Genomic DNA, 7,516 nt, shown 5'->3' on the forward strand with positions numbered 1-7,516 from the left:
CTTGATGAATCTGGCTCTTTTGTATATTCGCCAGACAAAGTTCCATCTACAAACCCAATCGGAAAAAAATGATAAGTTGAGCGAATTGTTAACTTTTTTTTTTTTTTTTTTTTTTGTTAAACTGGTCGAATATGGTCAAAAGGGTCAAACATATATTCCAATTCTGTATCTTTTGAATATTATCAAAATTGGACCAAATATATTTATATATACTAGAAAGACATAACTTCTTTCTTTATTTCTGTTTTTTTCCTTTTGTTGACTGAGGCAATTATTATATAAATGGAATAAAGTTAACTAAGAATTGCATATATATGACTTTGCAAGTCGATAAGATAAGGGTCTAGCAATTAATTAATATAAACATATGTAACAAAAATTTGTTTATCTTTTCATTTCAGTTCAATTGATAATGTATCAAGGTTTACTTTTTACACTCGCATCAAATGTATTCTTTACTCCTCTCAAACCTGAACTCCTATTCTCAGCTTACCATTTACACGTCATATATAGTTTTCCAAAAATTCTCTATTTCCGTAAGTAAATTCATTAAGTTGTTCCATCTTACCGTTTTTAATAATGTCGTTTTCAACCTTCTTCAGAATAACGTCCAGTTCTCCGCCAAATATTTCCACTTCCTCTTGGAGAGACATAAACGACCCATTGAATTCATCAAACTGTTGTTGCTAGAAATCGCTTGAAGAACCAAAATAGCTCCATTTCCATCAAGGGCGTCTCCAGCATTTTGGAGGCCCTAGGCAAAAATTTGTTTATGTACAGTGTTATTATCGTTTATCAAATAATAAAAAATCAAAACTAACATTACTTTTTTTTTGTTCGTAAGGGTATCCACCGCCGACAGCAATAATAATGTAAGTAATAATAATGTAATAATAATGGCAAGTTTAAAAATATAAAATAATAAATCATCAATAATAATAATAATAATGATAATGTCATGAATTTCTGTGGAGTGGAAAGAGAAAAATAAAGCTAGTACAAAGACTCATTGGCGTTTGTAATTCACAAAGGCAACAATATCGGTTTTTAAATGGGGTTTTCAAATACTGAGTCCAACCCATATAAGCTCACAAATAATTCATATATTATTTTTAAGGATAAAAAATGGTTTACGGTTGTTCATAACTTTTTGCGGTGATTCATAAATATACAGATCTTCTTATAAATTGTTGTCCTACTACAATATAATTTTCACTTTGATTTTGTAAAAATACTCACCATAAAAAATTGATCGATAAGATTGTTATGTAATTAACTCAATAGTATGAGTAAATTAGTGAAAATTAATTGTGTCCTAAAATATATTGTAACAAATAAATTAATATATATAGTCATTTTTTTTTGGTTAACAGAAGAGGGGACGGAACCCCGAAAAACAAAAACGAAACTACCCTCTAACCAGCCGAGGGAGACTAGAGCCCTCTGATGGGTGTCCGGTAGAGCTCTAAAAATATATATTATGATAAGTGCATTACGACTATGGATGTGATCTTCCTAAATGCTCTATCTCTACTAGACGCCACTACTTAGGGGCAAGTGTACCCCGTCGTATCAAGTAATAATCCGGTTAAGACCGGGTATCGAATCCACGAGATTTATAACTACAAGTATTAAACGACTCGGTTTTATATGTTATCTAAGCGGTGAATACTTTGAGTTGATTCGGGGAACAACTACAAACTACTCCTAACTACGGGTGAGACAAATTTATATAACAAAAACTCTACGAAATGATACGGATGATGATAAGTTATAAATATGATAAACAATGACTCCAAATATATATACGGTTAATGATTTACTCTTGCAATGACGACTACGTGTAGTGTGACCGATCCGTGAAGTACTTAGACTACGTGGTTCCTAGTCAAGGCGTGTCTAATGCTTGGGACCAGAAATTAGGGCCCGTAAGTTCTGTGGTTTGTCAATTCCTACGGTTTCCGGAGCATCACTTCCGGTAAGGCAACACCTATATGAATCCCTAAAGATAGCCCGAATGGCGTCGAAAATCGCGTTCTCCTACACAATAATCAATTACGAGTATCAAAACAAGTAGCAAACATCATCACATATATAGAAAAAGAGATTATGAATCATAAATTATAAATATGGAGAATGTAAATATGAAATACAACCAAGCCTAGTACATAGGAAGAGTACAAGCTAATTAGCAAGTGAAAAGGGAAGAATCCACCCTCGGAACTAGCTAACCGGACTCAAGACCGTCTCTTAGGACTTGGAGGTGGAGCTTTCGAGCTTGGTGAACGGAGATGGAACGGAGGTTTGACGGAATGCTAGAATTAACGAACAAGCTCTCAAGGTGATAGAGTTTTGCTATGTAAAATAAAATCTCCAACTATATAACAAGAACTTAAACTATATTAAGAATTGTATCTCCAAAAAGCTTCCTAAATGAGTGCTGGTCACTCCTATTTATACACATCAAGCTAGGGGTAGAATTGTAATTTCACAAGATGCAAGCATGGAGGAACATGATTTTCTGCAGATTTCCCATGCCACGCCTCGCGTTTGGTGGAGTACGTCCCGCGTATTTGCCCATTCCGTCAGAAATCTCCTGCATGTGGACCAAATCCAGATCTTGTTGTCTCAACCACGCCTCGCGTAGACTGGGGTGCGCCTCGTGCTGTCGTCGTAATTTATAGCATTTTTAGTATTTAATTACTAGTTATTTTATACCATTTTAATAAATTTTAATAATGGTTTTTGTATATTTTCTTCATTTTATGTATCTAAGCCAATTTGTGTGTTTTCTAGGCACTTTCACAAGGTTTTCGGCACAAATAACCAAGTCGGGGCTTAAGGCGGCAACTCGGGAGTAAAAGGGACCAGAAAAAGGAGTTTTAGTGACACCTAGCGTGCACTTCGTCGCGGATAGGTGCTGTAAAATAAAGTCCAATTGTTCACACTAGGACAGATTTGACATATTTTCGTAATTTCAACTTATCTCCCTCATACGGACTCGGATTGAGGCGATTCAAAATGCGTTGGAATGCTAAGAGAAAGATGAACAAATGTCTAATAATAATCATCTTCAAATTCGAAGTGCATCAGGCCCAGAAAATTATCCAAAGTTGATGAATATGTTGAAGCCTAAGATTCCTTTGACATTTCAACTCCTAAATTATTAAAATCTTCCCCCATGCTCTCTTAAATGCTAAATTCAGATGATAAGGAGTGGGAGGCCATAAGGATGACTTGGTCTTTGGAATTTTGTGTGCCATTTTACTATAAAAGGAGGCATTGGGTGCCATTTGAAGACACACCAAGCTTAGGCTTAACTTCTCCCTCTATAATGTTACTTTGCTGATTTTTCTCTTCAAAAATCAGTTGTTTGTGTTATTATAATTGTTGTTATTGTGCTCAAGTTGTTGTTTGTGCAAGAGTTCATTCAATAAAAGTAAGTTTTAAGTTATCGAAGAAGTTCATTCGACAATCGTCATTACGGTTTCTTCTAAACTTTAATCTCTTTTATTACTATGAACTCCATTATCTATCTTACTAATGTGTGTTTTAATCTAATCATGGGCTAAAACCCCCTTTAACTAAGGCTAAAAGCGGATCTTAACCTTAATTATGTGGTAATTACGTTTAACCTATTTAAGTTATCTTTATCCTTTTTAAGAACTAACTTATGATTCTTAATGCTTGTAGGAGATGGGCCAACTCTCTACTTGGGTATAATTAATCGTTTATATTGATCGTGATTAAATTGATTAATCGAAATTCATAAGTTGGACCTAATGACCATTTAGTGTGGCTTATTGGTTTTCCAAGGTTTTTTCATGAATCTTATTACAAATCTTAGATTTATTACTTGAGCCGGACCAAGGGAAAGTAATAAATCGAAGGTTTGGAAATAAGAAAACTTAATGCTTCTTTGGATTAATTACTTGAGCTGGACCAAGGGAAAGTAATTAATCGAAAGTTTAGAACTAATTACTTGAGCGGTTTTTCTTGAATCTTAAATAATCACTTTAGTCGGACCAAGGTAAAGTAGGTTAAAAAGGTTTAGATTAAATCTTATCACAAGTCTTAGATTTATTACTTGAGCCGGTCCAAGGGAAAGTAATAAATCGAAGGTTTGGAACTAAGAAGACTTAATGCTTCTCTTGATTAATTACTTGAGCCGGACCAAGGGAAAGTAATTAGTCAAGAGTTTAGAACCAATCTCGAGAACTAATAGTTAATAAGAAAAATCGCCATCTTAAGAAGGATAACAAACTTAAAAGGGGTTAAGTGTTATTACTAACCAAAGAGGTTAAGTGAAGCTAAAAGCCTTAGTTTCTTTTATTATAAGTAATCTCTCACTTAATTTGTGTAATTTTTATTTCATTTCTTGCTTAAGTCTTAGTTTGGTTGTCCAACAAACTCTACATTTCGGTTGTTTAAATAATAGATAGTAAGCAAAGAGATTAGTACTTATAATCACCATCCTCGTGGGAACGATACTCTACTTTCACTTTATTACTTGATACATGACTAAGGTACACTTGCCTTCACATGCATGTATACGTAAAACGCGCATCAAGTTTTTGGCGCCGTTGCCGGGGATAGTAGAATTATAATATTAATCTAGTCGAGCTTCTATTAATTTAGACGTTTTATTTTCTTTTTTTTTGTTGTTTTATGAACATAAGAAGTTTAAGTTGGCCTTTATTATCGCCCGATCCTGAAATTGAGCGTACTTTCCATAGGAACTTGGCTAATCGAAGAGCAAACATGGCACAAGAGGAACGTTCCATCATGGATCTACTCACTCCAAACCGTTTGGACATGAATTCAAGTATCGTGGAACCTACCATTGGAGCAAACAACTTCGAGATCAAGCCAGCAATGATCCAACTTATACAAAACCCCGGTCAATTTGGCGGAGATCCGAGAGAAGATCCAAACTCCCATTTAAATAAATTTGTTAAACATTGTTCTATGCTTAAGCAAAATGGGGTACCACCAGAAGCTATTAAACTAAAATTGTTTTCTTTTTCTTTAAGGGATGATGCAGCTAACTGGTTGGATTCTCTCGAGGCCGGATCCATTGGAACATGGGATGAGTTAGTTAAGAAATTCTTAGCTAAGTACTTCCCTCCATCTAAAACGGCGATGTACAAAAACGAGATAAGTTATTTTCGCCAAACCGAGAGAGAGACATTATATGATGCGTGGGAGCGATTCCGTCGACTATTGAAGAAATGCCCACATCATGGATTTGAAAAGTGGCAACAGGTTAGTATTTTCTATAATGGTTTATCTTCCGCTAACTGTGCCGCAATTGATTCCGCCGCAGGTGGAAACATCCTTAAGAAGACCCAAACGGAGGCTTATGATTTAATCCAAGAATTGGCGGAAAGGTGCTCTCATTGGCAAGTGGAGAAAAACCTCGAAACAAGAGCGGGAACATATTTGGTTGATTCGTCATCAAGATCCGGCATTGATGAGTTAAATAAAAAATTGGATCTATTAATGGCTAATTTGAACCAAAATAATTTGTGTGATTTATGTGGTTTAAATGGACATAAGAGTGAGGATTGTCAAGCGGCAAACCCATTCCTTGGGGATACCGCTAGTGCAAACTTTGTGGGTAATTTTAAGCAATCTAATCCTTATTCCAACACATACAATAATGGTTGGAGAAATCACCCTAATTTCTCATGGACTAATAATCAAAATGTGCAAAATCCGCAAAGACCTCCACCCGGATTTAATCCTAATGAAAAGAGAAATGTTGGTGATGAAGCTTCGGCTATTGTAACAATTCTTGCAAAAATGGAATCTCGTCTTGCAGGTATGGAGGAGTGGAAGAGAAATCAAGAGACGTTTACAAAAAGGCTTGAAATGAGCATAAGCCAATTAGCAAAAGCCATATTCGAACGTCCTATGGGATCCCTTCCAAGCAACACGGAAACAAACCCAAGGGAGCATGTGAAAGCCATCACATTGAGAAACAACAAAGAGTTACAGTCGGCTCCGAGTAAACATGTAAAAGATACCACGAATGAGGTAAGTACTTCTCAACCTCAAGTTTCATCTCCTCCTAACCTTTTTGCGGATCCACTTGTTCAACCTTACAAAACAAAAATTCCATTTCCCCAAAGGTTGAACAAGGAGAAACAAGAAAAACAATTCTCCAAATTTCTCGACATTTTCAAGAAATTACATATAAATATTCCGTTTGCGGAAGCCTTGGAAAATATGCTCATGTATGCTAAATTTTTAAAAGATATACTTTCCAAAAAGAGAAAATTGGAGGATAATGAAACAGTGAAATTAACGGAAGGATGTTCGGCTATCCTACTCAATAAATTACCACCCAAATTGAAGGACCCGGGAAGTTTCTCTATCCCGTGTACTATCGGTGGTATGTATTTCGAAAGAGCTCTATGTGATCTTGGAGCAAGCATAAATCTCATGCCATTAAGTATCTTTCGAAAATTGGGTTTAGGAGAGCCGAAACCCACTAAGGTTTCCTTACAATTAGCCGACCGTTCTCTTGCATACCCCAAAGGGTTTGTAGAAGATGTGTTGGTTAAAGTGGATAAATTCATCTTTCCGACTGATTTTATTGTTCTTGATATGGAGGAGGATGATCGAGTCCCGATAATTTTGGGTCGTTCTTTTCTAGCAACCGGGAGAACACTTATAGATGTGCAACAAGGGAAATTAATTCTCCGGTTACAAGATGAGGAAGTGATTTTTAATGTTTTCAATTCTTTAAAGTATCCTTCCGACAATATTGACCATTGTAACTTTCTTGATATAACAGACGAAGTTGTTAAAGATGTTTTTCAAAATGACATGTGTGAAGACCCATTGGAAAAATTAATGTTAAATGGTCTCGGGTTAAATCAAGAGGAGGTCGTGATAGATCGAGAAATTGCCAACTTGACTTATGACCCCGAGGATTGCATGTGGATCCGTGACCAGTATGAGAAAGTCGTTCGAGGGGACAAATCGAGGCCCAAATCATCATTGGAAGAGCCACCCGAATTAGACCTTAAACCCTTACCATCTCATTTGAAATATGCATTTTTAAGTGAAAACTCAAACTTACCTGTTGTAATTTCTTCTTCTTTGACAGGTGAAATGGAAGAAAAATTGATCAATGTGCTCAAAGATCACAAGAAAGCTTTCGGATGGACATTGGCGGACATCAAAGGAATAAGTCCTTTCTATTTGCACACACAAAATTTTCATGGAAGAACAAGTTAAACCGACGGCCCAACCTCAAAGACGCCTAAACCCAAGCATGAAGGAAGTGGTGAAAACTGAAATTCTAAAACTCCTTGATGCAGGTATCATCTATCCAATCTCGGATAGTAGTTGGGTAAGTCCGGTACAAGTTGTACCTAAAAAGGGAGGTATAACTGTTCAAGCTAATGAAAAAAATGAACTAATCTCGGTAAGAAAGGTAACCGGGTGGCGCATGTGTATTGATTACCGAAAATTGAATGATGCCACTCGGAAAGACCATTTTCCT

At 36.0% G+C, this 7,516-nt stretch overlaps 1 non-coding gene across 1 annotated transcript; it reads right to left on the bottom strand.

Annotated features, from left to right (window-relative positions):
* Window positions 1-5,142: 5,142 nt before the first annotated feature.
* Window positions 5,143-5,249, bottom strand: LOC136216221 (small nucleolar RNA R71). Its single transcript, XR_010683212.1, has one exon. It is a non-coding gene; the product is annotated as a small nucleolar RNA R71 (small nucleolar RNA).
* Between the last annotated feature and the right edge of the window lie 2,267 nt (window positions 5,250-7,516).

Source organism: Euphorbia lathyris, chromosome 1, assembly GCF_963576675.1.
Source record: "Euphorbia lathyris chromosome 1, ddEupLath1.1, whole genome shotgun sequence".
NCBI classification, from domain to species: domain Eukaryota; kingdom Viridiplantae; phylum Streptophyta; class Magnoliopsida; order Malpighiales; family Euphorbiaceae; genus Euphorbia; species Euphorbia lathyris.